This window comes from Meriones unguiculatus, chromosome 2 (genome assembly GCF_030254825.1).
Source record: "Meriones unguiculatus strain TT.TT164.6M chromosome 2, Bangor_MerUng_6.1, whole genome shotgun sequence".
Classification (NCBI taxonomy): Eukaryota; Metazoa; Chordata; class Mammalia; order Rodentia; family Muridae; genus Meriones; species Meriones unguiculatus.
This window is the reverse complement of record NC_083350.1, coordinates 76,848,659-76,856,598: the sequence shown is the minus strand read 5'-3', so window position 1 is coordinate 76,856,598 and position 7,940 is coordinate 76,848,659. Positions and strand designations below refer to the sequence as shown.

Below are 7,940 nucleotides of genomic sequence, written 5' to 3'. Positions count from 1 at the left end.
TATGTCAGTGAGCAAAACCTTTGTCTCCCAAACATGCTCTCTTACTCTTTCCTTTTTTTCTAATGCTATCTTCCCTCAGCCCCCACCCTTAAATGTACTTAGATTTTCTCTTCCATAGGAAAAGACTCAAAAGCTGATATAGTCCAAACTCATGGAATATACCAGGTCACTGAAAACTTAGATCTGCAACTCAGCCAAACACACAGCTAAAAAGAGACAGCATTAAGTCAAGAAAGCAATGTCTGCCCTGGGGGAAGAGCTCAATGGGGCAGGGACACTTTCATAGTGGGCATGGGGTTCCGGGCTCTGTCCTCAGCACGGGTAAACATGGATACTCTCCTTACCACCCTGTACTGTGCACTTCTGTGCCTTCTTTCAAAGGCAGTCTGAAAGGGCAAGGCTAAATATTTCAGAGAGAACTCTGAAGCCCAAGTATGGCTGGGTAGATGGGCATCTGGGACTTCTCAGGCAGTGCCCAGAATTATTAAACTGCACATTTTCTGCTATGAAGAATTTGGGAGAAACAGGCATGCACAGTTTTTATTGTTGCCTGAAGGTAGGTCCTTAAACAAACTCCAAACCGCTCAGAGAAAGGGACCACAGAAAACAGACTTCCCATCAAGGTGGCTTGTGGGCCTATGACAGCACTCATTTTCTGAGTCTTTTATTTTATTCTTAAAATTAAAATGTGTGTGTGTGTGTGTGTGTGTGTGTGTGTGTGTATGCGTGTTTGCATGTGTACGTGTATGTGTTCATGCATCCATGCACAAATACTCCCATGTCATGGAGCATGTGTGGAACTCAGGGGGCAAGTTATGGGAGCTGGTTCTTTCCATCATGTTGGTTCCGAGGATCAGGTGATCAGGGCTGGCAACACACGCCTTTATCTTGATGGCCCTTATTTGTTTTATTTTTGAGATAGGATTGCACTCTACAATGTAGCCTAGACTGGTCTGATACTTCAGACTCCTGGATGCTGGAATTCTAGGTGTAACCCACTGAGCCTGGTTTGAATAGTGTCCATGGTTGCCCTGTAAAGCCTGTTACACTCATGAGCACTGGAAAATGAAGGGTTGTGCATTCAGGAAGAGCCGCAGCACCTGTGGCAAGGCAGCTCTTAGCCTCACAGGGCTTGAAGGTTGGGGAACGCCCAGCTCCATCTCTGGTCCTAAAGTTCCCGAATTTGGAGAGGAGTTTCACTGCGTTCTCCACCAGGCTCCACAACTCATACAGCCTTTACCCTCCCCTCTCATTAACCTCTATGGCTAGTGCCTTCTCTGGAGTCTACTGATAGGACTCTGTGCATGCCTGTTCTTATCTCTGCCAGGACTATGTATCAATTCACTGGACCCATTCTCTCCTCCCCTAGCAAAAGCCCAGTTTTATTAGTGCCTGAGTTTTAACATGCACCTGTAGGGAGGCTTGTGTTATTTCAAAGGCTTTCCTAACTTTAAGAGTAGGCTGGGCTGCTGCACCTCAGACAGGGGTCAGGACTGAGGCGTGGGCAGTGACCAGAAGTCAAGAGGTACATAGCTTTCCATTGGTGAAGGCCTTGGGCCTCATGTGGTCTCACTTGGTGGCTAAAGTGGAGGGGGAAGCTGAAGGCCTCTGGGGTAATGCCACCACCATACCTTCCCTGCATCCCATTCAGAATGCATTAAGTGGCCTCTATCCGCTGGCTGCCCCTGAGGGTGGCCGCCTCTGATGGTAACTCCTTTCCTAGTGCCAAAGATACCAAGAAGATACTAGACAGCATGGGCAGTGAGGTGGACAATGACTGGTTCAACAAGGTCATCAGTGAGCTGAATGGACAAAAAACCATTGAGGATGGCATTACTCTGGGTGTCGGCAAGCTCGCCAGTGTGCCTGCTGTTGGGGCTTTGGCTGTTTCTGCTGCGCCTGGCTCTGCAGCTCTAGCTATAGCAGAGGAGAGGGAAGATGAGAAGGAGGAGGAATTCAAGGAGTCAGATGATGACATATGATTTGGCTTGTTTGATTAAATTCCTGTACCCTTGCAAATAAAGCCTTTTGTGAAGAGTTTCTTTTTTGGTCTAGTCTATTTGGTGTTCTGTAGGCCTCTTGTATGTTAATGGAACCCTCTTTCTTTTAGTTGGGAAATTTTTCTTCTATGATATTCTTGAAAATATTTTTTGGACCTTGGAGCCTGGAATCTTCTTCTTTGTCTATTCCTATTATTCTTAGTTTTTGTCTTTTCATGGCATCCTTGATTTCTTGGATGTTTTATGTTTGGAACTTTTCTGATTTTACTTTTCCTTTGAGAGATATATCAATTTCTGTAAATGTATCTTCAGCGCCTGAAATTCTCCATCTCTTATATTCTGCTGGTGATGCTTACCTTTGTGGTTCCTGATCTTTTCTGTAAGTTCTCCAGCTCCAGGGTTTTCTCTATGTTTTCTTTATTGATTCTAATTCTGTTTTCATGTCTTGCACCATTTCCTTCATCTGTTTGAATGTGGATTCCTGTCTTTCCATGATGGCCTCTAGTTTTTCTTCGTTTCCTCTCTATATGCCACTACTTGTGCATCTACTTGTGCCTCTACCTGTGTCTCTACTTGTTTGGCTGTATTTGCCTGTGCTTCTTTGAGAGCTTTGTTCATTTCCTCTTTATGTGCCTCTAATGACTAGATAAGCATAGCTTTAAAGTCATTTTCCTGTGTTTCCAGTGAATTAAAATATCCATTGATTTTGGGGGTTGCTGGTGAAGCCCTGTGTCCTGATTTTGGTTGAATGTGTTCTTACGCCTCCTCTAGCTTACCTTCACTGTTTGATCCTGGAGTCTGTACTTCAGACTGGGGCTGTCTGTCTCTGGTGTCTGGAGTATTCCTCAGGAAGATGAGAGAGGTCCACAGGTTCAAGAGTGGATGTTGGTGCTTCAGCTGTAGCCTAGGGAGGAAGGTCGCAGGCGCATGTGCGCAAGCGTGGGCACGTGTGTGGCAGTGTGCCTTGATGACAGGGTGCTGGAGGGTGTAGATGCCTGGAAGGGTGGAGCTTAAGTGCAGGAGGGGTGCAGGTGTTCAGGGGCCCAGTGCACATGTGCAGGTTCCCTGAATACCTCAGTGGCCTACAGGCCTGTTGTACTGTCCCCCTGGTATTTCGCTCTGTCTGGGCTCCAGGAGTTGTTTGCCTGGACTCCACTGGGAGACCCACAGAGCAGGGGCTTCAGTGTTGACAACGCTGTCCCAAGGATCCCTGTGTTGGCCACAGTGGGGGTGTGGGTGGAAGGGTGTGGCTGCTAGTGTAGAGGGACCCTGGATCTGGGGCTCTGCAAGCACTCACTTAAAGGCGCACTCACTCATTGGCAGGCCTAATAGGAAAGCACAGGGTTCCCCTGTTCTCTACCCTCAGATCTGAGCCCACAGGGGCAAATGAGAGTGTAGGAGATTGATCAGCTCAGCGGTGTCCACTGTTCGGCCACGGGGCAGGGAGCCTGTACTTGGAGCGGCTGCCTGTGTTCCTGCTTGGACTAGCCGCAGCCCTGTGCTAACCACTGCGCCCCAGCCAAGCAGGGAGGCCCATGCTTGAGGTAGAGGCTACTACTAGCGGCTCTGCTTGGGGCAAGGGGAAGTGCAGGGGGCTGAATATTCACCAATCTCAGTCTCCAGAGACTTCCACGGTGACCTGGAACCAAACTGTCTCAGCTCCCAGGTTGTTCCCTCTCGCCCAGAAAGCCTCAGTGTGGATGTTCTGGCTTCAGCTGCCCCTCCACTCACCAATTTCAGAGTTTCGGATTCTGTGCCCCTCAGATATGAGGCGCGCTGGCCGCCGCCATCTTGGACTGCCCCACAAATAAAGCCTTTCTGTGTATCCTGGGAGAAAATAAAGGACTACAGATAGAGCCCATTGGGAAGACTGCTTGCCTAGTAGCCCTGAGCCCCAGCACTGCATAGACCCTGTGAAGTAGCACAGGGCTCTGCTCCTAGCATGTGGAAGCTGGAGGCAGGAGGATCAGAAGTTCAGGGACAGCTGTAGCCATATAGTGAGTTCAAGGACAGCCTAGGGTGTAAAAGATCTAAATAAATAAATAAATCTCTGGTTTTAATTATTTTGTTTGAGTACTAATAAATTTTGTTATTTATAGCAGCTTCACACAATTACTTGCAGACAGAGTTAAAGGCTGGTGCTTTTCACTGTAAATTAAAATAAAAATGTCTTGTAAGATTACTCCCGAGGAAGTTGTTCAGAATGTAGCTGGTGTAATGTCACAGAGGCTGAGGCAGAGGGATCATGAGTTCAGTGGCCACCTGAACTACATGGCAAGACCATTTCAGAAATAAAGATGTCAATGACCTGGGCATGGTGGCTCATCCTGGTCACACCAGTTCTCAAGAGGCTGAGGCAGAAGAACCACTGCGTTTCAAGCCAGCTTCTACTACACAGTGAATTCCAAGCTGCCCCGGACAACAGAGTGAGACTCTGATAACAAATATGAAAATAAAACATGTAAGTTAATGAAAAATACCAAACAGCTGCTTAACTTTCAGCTGACCAACTATAAAATTTTTTTACTCAAGAAGACTGAATTAACACACCCAGTAAATGCCCTACTCATCCTACATCCCAGCACTAGCCAACAGCTTGGTAGCCATTTTTGGCATTTGCCAAGATTTTTGTTGATTTTAGTAATGATTTCTTCTTTTTTAATTTCTTTCGACGCTGTGCATGTGTGCCATAGCACTACCGCTCACCAAAACCTCCATTTCCAGGGGTTTGTTTGTTTGTTTGTTTGTTGTTGTTTTTATCTCTGGGAATTGAACCCAGGGTCTCATGCATGGTAGACCACTGTATTATTACCCCTAGGCTATAGTCCTTATAAGTAATAGCAAGGGGACAAGTAGCTAATAGCTAATGTCACGAGTGTACAAGAGGCAGGTCAGATAATAAAGGGAGTAAGTGAGTAAAAAGAAAAAAAAACACCTCTCACAGTTTCCCTTGAAACCTCAAACTGTCTCTTCTCTTCTAGAGCAGGAAGAAACCAAGATCCTTCTCATACAACCCTGGGTTCTTTCTTTTTGAAAAATACCATGAGGGATGGAGGGAGGGACCTGGGAGGAGAGACGGGAGGGGGCTATAATTGGAATATAGAGTGGATTAATTAAGTACTTAATTAATTAAAAAAAGAAAAGGAAAAGTACCATGACTCCAGCCATTTGTTAGACATCAAATTCCCTCTGTAACATGTGGTGGACATCACTGGGGAAGGGATTGTGTAAACAGAGAAGAGGTGGACTCCATCCATTTCTCCAAATAGATCATCACCATGAAAGAAGACTGAGGAGCCCATTAGCTCTTCCTCAGCAGACTGGAAGCTTTGACCACGACATGAGTCTGTTTAAAACCTGCTTTGACTAGCATGTGTCTGCCATAGTAGACATTTATTAATGTGTAACAAATATTTTGCAAGGGTTTGAATGAATGACTGCTCCTGAATCATTCATTCATAACAGGTCTCTCTTTCTCTTAAATACCTGCTCTCTTTAGATGACAGCAGCCAAGAAGGTGAATAGTTAAGAAGACGTGTTTTAGAGACATGTCTAACATTAGATTCCATCAGCCTAGCTTCCTACGTTCTTTTTCCTAGCATAAGCACAAATAACCTACATGCTACCCATATTTTTTTGTTGTTGCAGAAATCTCAGTCAACCTTCATTCAACCACCCAGAATTGACTACAGATGATATAGGGCAAACTATAAATCAGGATTCTAAGCATGGTTACAAGTTTGCTTATAGAAATGCTTTTCTTAGCAGTGAGAACATCCATGACATAGCACTCAGTGGAAAGATGGAGCGGATGCCACCTGCTCCCAAACAGCTACCAACTGAGTTTAATCAAGACTGTGGATGCTGAACAGGGCATTGGAGCACACGCCTTTATTCCTGGAACTCTGGAGGCAGAGGTAAGTGGATGTCTATAAGTTAAGGGTCAGACTGATCTAGAAGAGAGTTTTAATCTCTGCTTCAGATGTTTACCGCTGGAGATCATCCCTCAAGCTGACTTAATGTCAAAGTGTGTATTTGTCTAGGGACCTTCTGAAGACATTTCAAACCTGAAACTTCTAGTGTTTTCAAGAATAAACTTTGAAGTTTCATTCTTGGGTTTGTTTTTTTTAAATTATTGAATGAAAGATTGAATTTGGTTTAGTGAGTCATTATTTGAAAAAGAGTTTATGTGCCCAGAGAACATTGGAGAGGGGTGAGCAAAAGGGAAATGTGGGAGGGAGAAGAGGTGACTAGAAGGGGAAACAAAATAAGATAATACAACAGGCATTGTTGAGGTTAACGTAAAGGTATGGTCTAATAACGTTTATTATTAGCGCTATAATTATTACTGTGTTATTATCTAACCCGCTATTATAATTAAAAAAAAAAGACCCAGACACCCGATAGACTTTAGAACACCCTTATCTTACCTGGGACAGGGCAGATATTAATCCTCTAAATTACCTTTACCTCCCAGCCCATCCGAGACTCCCTCCCATCCCTAATTCCATAAATACTTGCTTATTCTTCCTCTGGTCCGCTTCCTCCATCCACAGCAGTCATGTACTTCTCCCACTTTAACCCACAGTGGCTCTCTCCTCCTTTTTCCTCCTCTTCCTTTTTCTCTCTCCCGTTAGCCTTCTGTCCTCAAAGCCCTTGAACCTCAGACACGCCTACCACCTTTTGTCCTGCCCAGGTATAGGCTTTTTAATCATCCAATCCAGGATAACTGGGGAACATTCCTTCTCTTTACATGAGCACAGGAGATAATTCCACATTCATAAGAATGCCCATGGCAGAGCAGTAACCAGATCTCAAGACACGGAAATCAGCATTTGAAAACTAGGTTGGGAGGGCAAGATGGCAGCGCCAGGACGACTCTCGTTCTGACCAGCAGCACAGCAGGATCAGCACAGTGACCAGCAGTCAGAACTCGAGGCCATAAAACACAAGTGATTGTGTTTCCCAGGTGAGAGGATACCCCACGGTGGGGGATTCAATCAGCTCTAACTCATCCGGCTAAACCAAGGAAGAGATCCCAGTTCCGCCAGGCGCTTGGTCGCCAGCCGAGAGCCATATGCTAACATGCTTTGGTCACTGTCCCAGACTGAACTGTGGGCCCCACAACATCAGAGACTGAGATTTCCAGAGATAACCCCACAGTGCAGGAAATGATTGGGACCGACCTTAGGTCACCCAGACATCCCCTGGAAAAGATTTGGGTTCCACGGGCTCCCAGGAGCCAGCCTGGAGCCAGAGCACGTGACCCAGGCGCTGACATGGAGCCCTGCCTGCGCACCTGATTCGCTGCCCCAGATAGAACTGTGGGCACCAGGGCACCAGAGACTGTCGGGTACAAACCCACAGGGAGGGGAACGGCTGGTCTGATCTCAGAGCACTCAGCTGATACCACCACCCCAAAAAGGTCTCCAGAAAAGTTACCCAGTTTCGGCAGACGCCCAGGCACCCAATCCCTAGAAAGGCAGAAAGGCGGAGCCACGTTAAGTCTGTGCCTGCAGGTTCTACTCGCCATCACAGACAGAAAGGCTATTCCCAAAGCAAAGACTGGGTGTCCCTGTCAGGAGGAAACCCCACAGCGGGGTGGGGGGTGGGGGATCATCTGGTCCAACGCTCAGGACACCCAGCTCCAAAAGACTTTCTGGATTCACGCAGACTCTAGGCTCTAGCCTTCTACTGCAGGCAGGAGCGCTGTGCTCATCCGCTATTATTGAGTACCGCTAGGGCACTGGGGCACACAGCTGCATTCTCAAACCTACAAAAGCCAAAGAGCCATTATAGCAGCCCTCAGATACTGTGCCAAGGATCAAGCAGTTATCCCTAGCTAGACTGACAAAACTGTGGGAATCCCTGGTTCTTCAAGAGGGCTGCATCCAAAAATTACACCTTAAGAGCAATAGCTGCTGCTCACTAAATTCAAAG

At 46.4% G+C, this 7,940-nt stretch overlaps 1 pseudogene; it reads left to right on the top strand.

Annotated features, from left to right (window-relative positions):
* Window positions 1–291: 291 nt before the first annotated feature.
* Window positions 292–2,000, top strand: LOC110562773 (large ribosomal subunit protein P2-like; annotated as a pseudogene).
* Window positions 2,001–7,940: the final 5,940 nt, after the last annotated feature.